The sequence below is a fragment of the Anabrus simplex genome, chromosome 6, assembly GCF_040414725.1.
Source record: "Anabrus simplex isolate iqAnaSimp1 chromosome 6, ASM4041472v1, whole genome shotgun sequence".
Classification (NCBI taxonomy): Eukaryota; Metazoa; Arthropoda; class Insecta; order Orthoptera; family Tettigoniidae; genus Anabrus; species Anabrus simplex.
The window spans coordinates 45,820,019-45,834,932 of record NC_090270.1 but is presented as its reverse complement, the minus strand read 5'-3'; positions in this window follow the sequence as shown (position 1 = coordinate 45,834,932).

Sequence of the window (14,914 nt, the reverse complement as noted above, 5' to 3'; positions counted from 1 at the left end):
AATGTTAACCCTCCATTTTTTTCATAACGGTGGTAATCTTTGAGACGTTCGACTCAGAACGTCCCGGGTTCGATTACCGGCCGCGTTGGGGATTTTAATGGTGTTTGATTAATTCTTCTGGCTCGGGGACTTATTATTTGTGTTTGTTCCAACACACTCCTCTTCATATTCAGGCAACACACTGCCAACCACCACAGAAACACGCAATAGTGATTACATCCTTCCATATAAGGTTTGCGTCAGGAAGGGCATCCGACCGTAAAACAGGGCCAAATCCACATGTGCGACACAGTTAGTACCCGCGACCCCACAGTTGTGAGGAAAATTGGTAGATGAAGAAGTAATATTTTCGACTCTGCCATACTGTTCCTTGTTTGACATCAGGTGGAAAACAAAACCCTTAGACAATTTCTTAGGACACCAAATATTTCTGAGGAACTTACTTCCCCTCTTTCTCAATAGAAATATATTACATTTTTGGTAGTTTTATTAATAATAGTAATAATAATAACAATAAAAGTAATATGTGCCATGTACATTCAGCTGCAATAGGTCTTTAGAAACACTGGTGTATCTGAGACGTCAACTTTCCGGCAGGCAACCTCTTGGGATCGCCGTAATTAAACTCCTTCTAATATCACCAACCCAATGTAGAATGGAATACGCTGTCTGAAAATAAAAATTTAAAAATGTATTTTATGTTGCCTTCGAAACTGGTGTTTCTCTGATCATTCTGTACATGCGGAATGCCACATTCAGAATTATAAGAAGTTCACCCAATTACTTGTTGCTGGAGGAGGTGGGATACATTCATGGTATGCTTTGTCTTATCATAATATGTGTTGGCGACCACGGGGCCCTTATATGAGTAGGGAAATTCTTCCTCATAATGTGCGTAGTGAAATAAAGCTAGATCTGCTTGGGAACCAGCTCAGTAACACTAAAGAGTTTTCTTACTTAGGAAGCAAAATAACAGCTGATAACCGAAGTAAGAAAGATCTGGTCCGCAGAATTAACCAGGCAAAGATTGCCTTCAACAAAAAGAGAAAGCTCTTCACATCTAAAAATATCAGCTTAAAACTGAGGAAACAATTATTTAAGACATATGTATGGAGCGTAATTCCGTATGGAAGTGAGACCTGGACACTAGGGGTGGAAGAGAGGAAGAAGGTAGAAGCCTTTGAACAATGGTTTTAGAGACGAATACTGGACAATAATAATAACAATGGCGTTTGACCTCCCGAGAGGCCTGGTGCAGGTCTTTTGATGTGACTCCAGTAGGCGACCTGCGCGTCGTGATGAAGATAAAATGATGATGAAGGCGGCAAATACACCCAGTCCCCGTGTCAGGGCAATTAACCTATTATCATTAAAATTCCCGACCCTGCCGGAAATCGAACCCGAGACCCCTGTGACCAAAACGCAGCAGGCTAACCATTTAGCCATGGAGCCGGACTTCCTCCGACAGATCGAGGGAGTAATGGAAAGAATTGGAGAAGCCTCAATGAATATGAAGAAAAGAAGAAATACATGGATTGTACATGTAATCAGACATGAGAGTTTACTAGCCTTCACCCTGGAGGGCTCTGCGGAAGGAAGAAGTTGTAGTGGAAGGCCTAGACTGGAATTCAGCTGGTGGAGGAGGTGTAATGCCAATCTTATGTGGAACTGTAGAGGATGGCACAAAACTGCAACCTCTGGAGAGCTACTGCCAACCAACCTTAGGGTAGTAAACTTTAGTAGTATATTGCTCGTTTCACGACGTAAGGATCCATCTCGTATAAAATTACTACAGAGTGACAGGTGCTGTTAGACATAAAGTTTCCATCTGTCTTCATCTTTACCGTTTCGCCGTCTCTCAATTTTTCTCTCAAGTGTTTCCTTATGCACGTTCTAGGACGATCAACGGTAAATGAAGGCCTTTGTAACAGGGCCATTATCAACAGAGGCAGAATGTAGAGACTTGCTTTTGATGGGTCGATATGCAGATTCCTTATCCATACCTTCGCTAACTGGTGTGGCACGCTCGTCATATATATGACTTCAAGGGTTCTTATGCCGCGAAATGAACATTTCTTGTGCTAGGCTCCTCATTTTCGTATTTCCTCTCCAGCTTTCGTGGTTAACGCTTGTTCCTTTCTGACTCTGGTGTTTTTACGTTTGCAAGGCCATAAGAATATTTAGTGTACCCTTCTTTGCGGCCGTTAGCTTCTCTTTTGTTCTTACGCTCAACATTAAAGTGTTGTATGCCTTTATATTCCTCTGCTGATTACAGTATTGGTAAGAGAAGATGGTTGCCTGGATATCCTTCCAATAAAAATGAAATATCACTACTATTAATTCCAAGTCGCATACGCTGTAAAAATTAAGATTTACCCAACAAAAGTGGTATCATTAATACGTTGGGCACCAATTTGTTTGTTTCATCTTTTTTGCATTTTTCTCTAATTTTGCTCTGTGGGCCGAAGCGTAACTTTTATCCTATGCCAGTGGCTTATTAGGAAATTCAAACATAACCACCTGCGTCTACTATAGCGTTCTTGTTCTTCTTGATCTGTTTACGCTCCACGGTCAGTTTTTCCCTCGGACTCAGCGAGGCATGCCACCTCCGCCGCCCCAAGGGCGTTCTGGAGTTTTAGACCCTGGGTCGGGGGTTACAACTGGGGAGGATGACCAGTACTTCGCCTAGGCAGCCTCACCTGCTATGCTGAACAGGGGCCTTGCTGGGGGATGGGATGATTGGAAGGGATAGACAAGGAAGATGGAACGAAGCGGCCGTGGCCTTAAGTTAGGTATCATCCCGGCATTTGCCTGGAGGAGAAGTGAGAAACCATGTAAAACTACTTCCAGGATGGCTGAGATGGGAATCAAACACACCTCTACTCATTTGACCTCCCGAAGCTGAGTGGACCCCGCTCCAGCCCTCGGGCCACTTTTCAAATTTTCGTGGCAGAGCCGGGAATCGAACCCAGGCATTCGGGGGTGGCAGCTAATCACACTAACCACTACTACAGAGATGGAGCTATGGCGTTCAACGTGTTAATATATTTACTATAATTACGGTACAGTATTTTAATAAAATGTAGAGAACAGGTTTCCATAACGTGGCACTTAAAGGATTGCTAGAAATATCCTTTCTCCTCAATGCATTAACACAGTGCTATTCTACTGCAGATTACGTCGATTCGAAAGAGCTAGATATAGCTCTCAATTACACTTGGAGTCAGACCACAGGCAATCTATAGACCTTTCCATTCAAATACCCTTATTCCCTTGCAGGAGTAGCAGCGTTTGTCCGTTACCTTCGCTTCTGGCAGCAAAATGACAACTCCAACTTCAAAGCAAGTGGTAGAACTTAGTGTAGTTCACTCCTATGTTAGTAGATGACGGTAATGTTGCCATGTGCAGCAATATGACAATTACTTTCACATCACTGAATGAGAGGTATTTCATTAAAAGAAGAACAAGCATGCAAAGTTTCTACCCTACCCGCATCATATTCCTAATGGCCATTCAACATCAGAGCTTGTTAGATAACATTCGCGAACCTCAGTTCCATTTCGTGCTTGTAGGTGGAGATAGTAGTAGATAGTAGCCTTGCATATGTCAGGATGATGAAGATTATTAATTTGTTTCACTGAAAATAATGTTTTTCTGTAACCAACTGAAGGATGAAATTCATCATTTTATTATCATTGTAACCTGTAACTGGTGCCAGTTTTAGCCTTGCAGGCGTCCTTCTTTCCTCAATACCGTTTCAGAAGGTGAAGGAACTCACAGCTCACTAGTTCGAACTCATGGCGGTATATAGAACTGTGCGGATCAACATGACGAACATGGCACAATCAATTCGCCGAAATAAACTTTTCTTTTAAAAGTACTGAAATTGTGGACCGGATAGGTCCGTTGTGTTTTTCGTGTAAGGAGTGGTAAGAACGTTTGCCAGGTGCCAATTTCCGCTGTTAAAATGTTAACGTTTTCCCAATATCTGTGTGAATAATTATTTTGTATATAGGCAGATGTGGAGTCAAAATAAGTGTTAGCTTCACATGGATTTTAAAAATGCGGATTAAATTACTTTGAAAAGGACAGTTTTGGCCTTTTAGGTCTTAAAGTCCCATTTAGCCGGTTTTAAGCTAATCTAGTAGTTATATATTTGGTAATATGTCAAAGATATTGACTGCTTTCTTGTGGTTTGCGATGCTAAAGCCTTCACATAATTTCCTGCCAGGACGATGTACCTCTTGGTTGGTCACCTGGTCCACACATAGAATCCTGAAATTTCAACAATACATCCACAGCGATGGCGATTTCCTGATTGCTGATTACCATGAATTTAGTTTATTAAACGTTTATTTTAAATCCAGCCTCTTTGCTTACTTCGTGAATCACCCTGTAAGTAGGGGTGGTAGAATAAATCTACGGTATACCCTGCCTGTCGTAATAGGTGACTAAAGGGGGCGACTGGGGATTCAGAAGTTTGGAGCGTCAGTTGTTGGCCATGGTTCCTCTAAATGAGTATTTTATTTCTTCCACTTACTTGTGTCGGATAACTCACTTTCAACTTTCGTATCCTACCTCCCTCAGTCAACACTTGTTCTTTACCCAATCGCACTGTATTAGGTTTGTGAGGCTATTTCGGACACATTCTGGATGTGGCAATATAGAGCAGCTGAGAAATTTGAACTCAGTAATCAAGAAAAGGAATTCATGAATTTCGGAGCGGAATTTAAACAATAAATAGACTAGCATTGTCATGTAAATCCTAAATTACTTCGTGAGGTGAATATCTAGGCCCAAGGATTCCCAAATTTCAAATTTTCGCTTTCAATCTATTTTCGACTGTAAATTGTGTTCAGTGTAATGAACTGCATTTTGCAACAACAGAAGGGATTGCTGATGTACATAAATTTTGTTGAGTACGACTCATACTACGGAAAAATCGGTGTAAAACGGAACTTGCATAAAACGGAAACCTGTTTTAAACGGACTCCTTCTGTAGTCCCGTGAAGCTCTATGGCACTTTGTGCATTCTAAAACGGAACCTATCAATCGCGGAAACGGACTGATGTTTTCAGCCCGACCAGGGAATAATGTCTCAATAAACCGTAACTCGTGTCAATGTAGTGTTATATGTAATTCGTAACGGCAAGCAAGGATTTCTACCATACAATTGAATTTTGTTGTTGTCCATACGTTATTATTTTTTATGTCACACCGATGATGGGATGGGAAAGGGTTAGGAATTGGAAGATAGTGACAGTGGCCTTAATTGAGGTGCAGCCTCAGTATTTGCATAGGGTGACAATGGGAAACCACAGAAAACTATCTTCAGAGTTACTGACAGATGGGATCAAACGCACTATCTCCCGAATTATTTGTTGGAGCCAATAATGTGATCACGTATCACCACCTGTCTATGCCTTAAGAGTTCATCCCCGCCGCCAAACCCCCCCCCCCCTCACTTCGTTCCCCTTCAGGCGCTGGAATGCTGGACATCCTAACAGGAGAACACATGTCTCAACATAGCAGTGCACTTTCAACACAGTTGGCCAGTTTTTTCTACCGGTGTAAGCTGCTTACACATTAACGCCAAGGCCGGATTAAGGACGGGGCTAAAGGGGCTGCAGCCCCGGGCCCCACGTGCCAAGGTGTCCCGGGCTTTAGCCGAACCTAAAATTGTATAAAAAGGCCAGCTGCTCCACCTCGTGTGTATATGAATATTTACGCCCGCAAAATATCGAACACGCACTCTTCCTTCCTTCTTATCAGCTGTCGGCGTTAATATTTCATCACTGCTAGAATCAATTACCGTCCGGAGACACGAATCCTCGCTACTTACGCACTGTGATTATTGTGAAAGTTATTGTTGACGAAAATTTAAATCTGCCAGCTTACGAGTACGGGCAGAGGAGGAAGAAGTGAAGAGGGGAAGAGGTCTAGGAAGTGAGCGGGAGGGGACGGGGAAGTACGGTGGAATGTAATGCTATTCTATATCTTTGCATCAGGAAGAGAACTTCCAGTTCACCTCTGATTATTGAACCATTCGTAAGTTACAACTGTAATGTTCTTGAAAAATGGATAGAAAATATCCTAGTGGTGCCAAAAAACGTAAATTAAAAAACAACATTTGAAAGAAATTGAAAAGTTACCGAAAATATCAACATTTTTTGACAGGAAGTCTACAAGTGCATCGACGCTTGAAGAGACTGTTACTGGTGAATTGGAATCTTCTACAGGTAAGGGAATAGTGTAATATCTTAGTCTGCTGTTTTAACAGTGATTAGGTCTTTATGGAATTGGAAAGCATGAGCATTAGGAAGGTGGTTTTAGGAACAATGGAAGGGAATCCTAATGTGTATTTTAAAACTTCAGTCACATTGTATGGAACACTCGGAGTCGTAAATAATAAATTGCCGATCTCGTTGGTGTAGTGGTAGTAATAATGACTGCCACCCCCCGAAGACCCAGGTACCTTCCCTGGCGCTCCCTGGGGTGGGGGTGGCCTTGGTATGGGGTCTCATTAACTTGTTCAGGGCACTCCGAACTAAACCCAGACCCGACACGGTGTGGTCACTCGTTTACTTACTTAGTAATAAATTATTTAATAAATGCACGAATTAAAAAACCCAATGCTCTACAGCCGCGGGGGACCTTGCCTTTCTAAGTGACCGCTGCCCAATCTCTAGGACCTGCAATTCCGAGGTGTTGTATGGTCAGCACAACGCATCATTTCGGTCGTATTCTTCGTTTTCTTGCCCGGGACTGACATCTCACCGTCAGATGACTCCTCGATTGTATTCACGCTGGCTGAGTGGGCCACTTACCAGCCCTCAGGTACAGCTGAAAATCGCTCACCTGGCCGGGAATGGAACCCGAGGCCTCCGGGTGAGAGGCAAACACGTTACCCCTACACCACGGGGCTGGCTAAATACACGAACACACAAGTACATTTTTACTTGTGTTCTTATGTTGCAGATTCAGATTTAGTACTCAAGAATGAGGCTATGTGTGTCATAGAGCCTGGTTGCAGCTCTGCCACTGCTAATGACAGTCCTGCTTCAAATTTCCTTCTGCTGATCCTGGTTGTTGGCCTGAGTGCATGATGGACGGGATTAGGGAGCAATGTATTCATCTTGGGCCTCAACACTTCCAAAACCGTTCAGTTACGGGAAAGTACCTTGAATCGAAACAAGTGCAAAAATCACAAAATCGTTAATTGTCAAACAGTTTGTTTATGCGCAAACTCAGAAATAGAGACAATGTTGAAAGGATTTGGCTTGTATATTCGCCATCTACTGGAAAAGTGTTTTGTTACCATTGAAAATTACTTTCAAATGACAAGATGAACTCTGCATTTTCTTCACATGGTTTTGTAACTGGAGAAAAGCAGATGAAGCTGTCAATAGCCATGAAGACAGAATAGAACACAGTAATGCAATTAATTCTTGGCTGTATAGGAAGAAAATTTCCTCACGAGTTGATAGTCAGTTAGTTAAACAGATAACTTTAGTGTCCCAGTACTGGGGCGAGGTGTTGAAACGAATTGTGGCAATTATAAAATTTTTGTGTGTGCGAGGACTAGCATTTCGTGGAGAAAATGAGATTTTTGGAGTGTATAATAATGAGAATTACTTAGGAATCCTTGAAGTAATTTCCCAGTTTGACCCTTTTCTGAAGGCGCACATTTCAAAACACGGTAATGAAGGAAAAGGGAAGCCTTCGCATTTATCGAAAACAATTGCCGAAGAACTGATTCATTTAATGGGGGAAAATGTGTTAAATACAATCGTAAGTGAAATAAAAGAATCAAATTACTATTCACTGATAGTAGACTCTTCCCCGGATTGTGCTCATGTAGACCAATTGTCAATTGTATGTAGATATCTTCATTCTGGGGAAGTCAAAGAAAGGTTCCTTTGTTTTAAGGCTATAGAAAGCCACACAGGAAACTCATTGTTTAATTAAGTAAAATCATTTTTGGATAGCAAAAGCATACCTTTGAGTCAATGTAGAGGTCTTTCTTGTGATAATGCGGAGAATATGTCTGGCCAGTACAATGGGTTTCAGGCACAACTAAAGAAGAAAAATAAATTTGCCCCGTTCGTGCCTTGTGCAGGACACTCATTAAATTTAGTCGGAGTAAGTGCTGTTGAATCCTGTCGTGAAGCTTTGAAGTTTTTCGCCTACCTGCAATGAATGTATGTTTATTTCTCAAGCTCTTCTCGTAAATGGGCTATGTTATCGAGAAATTTGGAACCGCACTTAAATTACAAACTTATTCACCTAAAGGGTTTGAGTCAAATCAGATGGTGTTGTCATTACGAAGCAGTGAAAGCCTTGCGTATCAACTATGACAATATTTTGTGTGTATTAGATATTATATGTGAGAATGCTGAAGAAAAACATAAGTCCCGGAGAGAAGCAAAATCGCTAAAAAAATAAGTTCATAAAATTTGAATCGGCTTTTATATGTGTCTTTTGGCATGAAATTTTGGAAAGATTTGATAAAGTTAGTGTGAATTTACAGAAACCTACACTAGACTTGTTAAAAAACCTAACCCCATGGCACTACAGCCCCTGAAGGGCCTTAGCCTACCAAGCGACCGCTGCTCAGCCCGAAGGCCTGCAGATTATGAGGTGTTGTGTGGTCAGCACGTCGAATCCTCTAGGCCGTTATTCTTGGCTTTCTAGACCGGCATTAGACTCGTTAACAGGTTATAAACTTCCGGAGTCTCTGGTTACATTCACAGCCAATGAAAGAGGTAATTTTGACAAATATGAAGAGGAAGCTAAAAAGTTATGTGAAAAATATCTCACAGGTTCTGAGCATACATCTGAAAGACAATCAAAGAAGAGATATGCTGATGGTAATGCCCTTAACGAAACTATTTTGAAAGGAAGAAAATAATTTGAAGTAAAAACAGTTTTGGTGATAATTTGATAGTTTATGTAGTGGACTTAATAATCGTCTTCAGATTGATATTTTCTGTAGTGGACTTAATAATCGTCTTCAGTCTTACAAAACATTTCAGTCATTATTCCTGTTTCTAGTAGACTGTAAGGCTTCACGTACTGTGGATGAAACTTCTCTTAATAACTGCTCACATTTTTACCGAGATGATCTTGATGAATCTTTGAAACTAGAAATGAAACATTTTTATGATTTCGTGAAAAGTGTAGATGTAGTTGCCATGAGATAGCTAGATACATATACGAAAATGATTTGATTAGTTTATTTCCAAATGTATTTGACATTAAAATTGTATTTGGTAATTCCAATAACCAGTTGCGAAGCAGAACGTTCTTTCTCTAAACTGGCACTAATCAAAAATAAATTACGGTCAACCATGCTTCAACTAAGACTGGACGGTTTGACTATCATGACTTTAGAACATGACATAACAAATAAGTTATCGTTCGATGATGTTTTACAGTCATTTGCAAATTTGGAGGCAAGGAAAAAGACATTTTTAATGTAAAAGTTATTCAACTACCAATTAGGTCAGTTCAGTACAGCATTGATTATCTGAAAGAATTCGGAAATGGGAATGATCAGTTAAGTGAGTTTTCGGGTAGTAGCCGATCATTTGCGAAAAAGTCTGCTCCTACGCCATAAGAGCAATGCAGTGATACTGAACACTTTCAAAGTTTTCTGTTTCAAGCTTCCGTCCTTACTTACAGGGGTTAGACAAGGCTGTAATCTTTCACCTTTGCTGTTCGAAGTTTACATGGATCATCTGCTGAAAGGTATAAATTGGCAGGGAGGGATTCAGTTAGGTGGAAATGTAATAAGCAGTCTGGCCTATGCTGACGACTTGGTGTTAATGGCAGATTGTGCCGAAAGCCTGCAGTGTAATATCTTGGAACTTGAAAATAGGTGCAATGAGTATGGTATGAAAATTAGCTTCTCGAAGACTAAATTGATGTCAGTAGGTAAGAAATTCAACAGAATTGAATGTCAGATTGGTGAAACAAAGCTAGATCAGGTCGATAATTTCAAGTATTTAGATTGTGTGTTCTCCCAGGATGGTAATATAGTAAGTGAGATTGAATCAAGGTGTCGTAAAGCTAATGCAGTGAGCTCGCAGCTGCGATCAACAGTACTCTGTAAGAAGGAAATCAGCTCCCAGACGAAACTATCTTTACATCGGTCTGTTTTCAGATCAACTTTGCTTTACGGGAGCGAAAGCTGGGTGGACTCAGAATATCTTATTCATAAGTTAGAAGTAACAGACATGAAAGTAGCAAGAATGATTGCTGGTACAAACAGGTGGGAACAATGGCGGGAAGGTACTCGGAATGAGGAGATAAAGGCTAATTTAGGAATGAACTCGATGGATGAAGCTGTACGCATAAACCGGCTTCGGTGGTGGGGTCATGTGAGGCGAATGGAGGAGGATAGTTTACCTACGAGAATAATGGACTCTGCTATGGAGGGTAAGAGAAGCAGAGGTAGACTAAGACGAGGATGGTTAGACTCGGTTTCTAACGATTTAAAGATAAGAATTATAGAACTAAATTAGGCCACAACACTAGTTGGAAATCGAGGATTGAGGCGACGTTTAGTAAATTCACAGAGGCTTACAGACTGAACGCTGAAAGGCATAACAGTCTATAATGATTATGTATGTATGTATGTATGTAAGCTTCCGTCCTTATTGTCAAATGCACTTATAATTTTCGAATATTTATCACTCTTCATTTAAATGTTCGTTACTGTGTCCTTCCCGCTCCAAATTCTCAAACTAATCTTGATCCGCCAACATCATATTTAACTACTCTATTTTAAATTTATCGGAAAAACAGAAAATGACCTGTGTTCATTTAGACGTCATTGCGAACTGTACAATCATTCATTTCATTTCAATACCTGCCACAAGCGAAGATTCATGCGCCACTGACGGCAACGGCAGTATTGTTAACTACGTCGGAGTAAAAAAAGAAATAGGTAAGCTTTGGACGAAAAGTGTTGCAATTGGCTGAAATGGACCTAGATTACAATTATAATATATTTTAATGATATTTATGTATTTTTGGATGAGAGGCTGCTGACGTATCAAGGAGAAAACATTACTTTGTCACAGGACTTGCGGATATACATAGCGCAGATATTTTAATTTGCTGACTGGGACACTTTCTGTTAGCCGATATGTCTATTGATCGACGTTCGGATAATCGATACTTTACTGCAGGCAGGAATGTGTTTGTCAATGACATGACGAAGGACATTGTAGTAGTATTATGACTTGTAAAAAAGTAGTGCAAGTCATAATACTACAATGTCCTTCGTTATCTCACAATACCAATTGTGCTAGCTTTTTACATGTTGATTTAGTTTTAAATTTTAGATTTGAAATTCATGTAATGCCAACAATATAATGGGAATGAGATCGTATTAAGTTCTGTTTTGTATGTCGATTTGATAGTGATGATGAGACAAATGTAAAATATGTTTTGGCATTATGAAATATTAACATGAAAAATAGAGAAAAACTGTAGTCTATTTCAACACTTCCTTATTCATCAATTTAAGTGGAAGTACAGTAGTTTAGTATGCTAGTCTTACGTGATGTTACGAAGAAGAGGCCCCACATTTTTAAATAGCCCAGGGCCCCCAAACACCTAAATCCGACACTGATTAACGCGAGTGTTGTTGAACTGTATCTGTAATGTTTCGCCTTGTAGTAAACATAACAGGGAAGAAACATAAATCTCCATCACATGATGAAAAAGTTTAACTCATTGAAGCAAATTAAAATCAGAAGCGGTCATCGAAATCTATTACTAGTGATATTCCAATTTGCAAATACACAAGCCTATGACAGAGTTAATACAATACTTTCGTGCAGTGTAACATTTGTTCGACATTTTTTGATGCATGGATTGAAACAAGAAGACAGTAAGCTTGAAATATTGTTTAACCTTCCATAAAACGGAAATCTTCTCTGGCCATTAGCTATTCCGGTTTAGGCCAGTTTTACTGCATTTTCCTTTACTCATTGTACGTAATATTAATGAGTTGATAAGCTGGGTTTCCTATTTATTTAGGGTCAGGTTTATACAGGTTTTCCTTTAGAAAGAGTGATAAGAAGTGTATGTACATCAAGAGCCCATTCCGTTGTTACAAAATTCAGTTCATTAGATTGAACGCGATTAACGCGAATTATTAGATATTCTTCACACAAACTAATTAAGGTTTTCTATGACTACATTGGTGTAGTTCTTTTTCACATGTTGATTCTTATTGTTGTCAGCTACTAGCCGCCTTTATTTCCTTTGGATAGCAGCGTAAGCTCAGGGACGTGTTTGTGCACCTATTATTCATCTCGTGCTCCTCGGCACTGAGTCCCTGTAGCGGTGTTTTCTCTGTGTATACACGAACTACGTGGAAACCCTTTGAGAGAGCGATCTGTGTTTCCTCTTACGGTAATTTGAGATTCTACTCCCTCGAAGGCATCCGTGACACTGATGACCCTTGAGCTAACTGGACGGTGTTCGATTTCCAGTTCGGCTCGCAGAGAGGAGCAGTATATAGAATATTATGTTACCAGAGTTGTCAGAGAGAAATATATTTTTATCTTAAGACGTTGGCTTTAACGAGGACTAAATGACAGTATAAGATATAATTTTGGGGATGTTAGGTGTGTAATACTTATAATATGCTGATGCGTTTCGAAACTGCAACCAGGATCGTGTTCAGAGAAATGTCGTTTGTATAAAGAAACAATTTACACCTAGAAGCATTCGTGAGGAGATAGAAAGTGCTAAACACCCAAATAATTCTAAAAAATGGAACGGCTACATACTGAGTGGGAGGATCATGGCTATCCTCCCGCCCATCAATCCCATAGTTAACTCTTCAACGTCCTTATCCTTGACCATGGAGGCTCTGGAATGAAATACACTTCTAACATGGTCTCTCAATCTTGAGTCTGGTTACTATGGAATAAAAGTAGCAATAATATCTTTGTTATATGAACGACTATTGGCTGATACACGCACCCAAAATGAATAAAGAAGATACTGACTTCAGAACAGTCATGAACTGACTGATTAAAAGCCATGCTTTGTGCCAACTTGTCGACGTTGTAGAGAGAGAATTAATTTAAAAATATAAAATTAATCTAATATATACAAAATTAAGCGCCGGGCTGAGTGGCTCAGACGGTTGAGGTGCTGGTCTTCTCACCCCAACTTTGGAAGTTATAACCTTGCTCAGACCGGTGATGTTTGATGGCGCTCAAATACGTCATCACGTAAAAGAACTTCTGCGCGAAAAAATCCGGCGTTTCGGCGCTTTAGAAAATCGTCAAAAGTATTTCTTGGGACGTAAAAACAGTAAATTTATTCGAAAGCGACTTTCAACCTATTAGGTGGTGTTACGTACATTTAGTACGTGATGAAGAGAACAAAAATGGCCAACCAGACACCAGTGGGATCCGAACCCACAACCTCCCGATTTCGCGTCGGTTGCTCTACCAATTGAGCTATAGTGGCCTAGGCCATCTTTGTTCTGTTGGAAAGGATCTAAGCTACAGGTCTGGTACTACTACCATCACACTGTAGAGTGCGTTCAAGTTGCCCGTTGAGGGCCAAGTCAATGAATATTGAATTTTTACGACCACATTGTAATCGAAAGCGACTTTCAACCTATTAGATCGTGTTACGTACATTTAGTACGTGATGAAGAGATGTTAAGTACAGAATAAAAATGGCCAACCAGACACCAGTGGGATCCGAACCCACAACCTCCCGGTTTCGCGTCGGTTGCTCGATTACAATGTGGTCGTGAAAATTCAATATTCATTGACTTGGCCCTCAACGGGCAACTTGAACGCACTCTACAGTGTGATGGTAGTAGTACCAGACCTGTAGCTTAGATCCTTTCCAACAGAACAAAGCTGGCCTAGGCCACCATAGCTCAATTGGTAGAGCAAGCGACGCGAAATCGGGAGGTTGTGGGTTCGGATCCCACTGGTGTCTGGTTGGTCATTTTTGTTCTGTACTTAACATCTCTTCATCACGTACTAAATGTACGTAACACGACCTAATAGGTTGAAAGTCGCTTTCGATTACAATGTGGTCGTGAAAATTCAATATTCAGTAAATTTATTATTATTATTATTATTATTATTATTATTATTATTATTATTATTATTATTATTATTATTAAAGTGACTGAGGTAAGAGTGATGCTAGTAATACCATTCCTTATGCAGCCAGTCCCTGTTATGAATGGTATAAAAATATCGCTCGTAGGGTCGGTTGGTGCATGCATTTCAGTAGGCTTGGCAGACTGATACGTAATAGCAACGACTGGCTCAGTGAGGAAAGCAACGGGAAACTACCTCACTCCTCATTTTCTTAGTACACCTCTTCAGTGACGCCTAGGCTATTTATGACAGCTGTTGGCGGAGCTGCAGAGGATCAAACCAGCCTTCGGGCTGACTACCCAACATACATACATTATTATTATTAAATTAAGTTCCCAGAAGGAAACCACACTTTAATTTCATCGATTGCAAACGTTAAACACATTCAAGGTCTTTATGCTTATCAACCGTGAATTACCAGCATTTTGCTCTCTAGAACACCGTCACTGCATTGCCCAACAATGATGTCTGTCGGTGGTGTCTCAACGGCGTACTAGTTGCCAGCGTTTTGGGAAAGGGTGGTGATCAAAACGGCGAGCTCAGTGCTACACTGGGGCGAAGCGCTGGCAATTAACGATTGAGAAGGCATAAAAGGCTTCAATGTTTTTATTTTAAGAATATAATTTTAGCAAATAACTGCAGTAATAATCCTTGTCTTCTTCACCTTCCCCTCTGTCCTTTTTCCCAATTACTTGTGTTAGACACTAAAATATACTAAATCCACCTTTTCGGTGGAATGGCTTTCCTGACGCCAATCG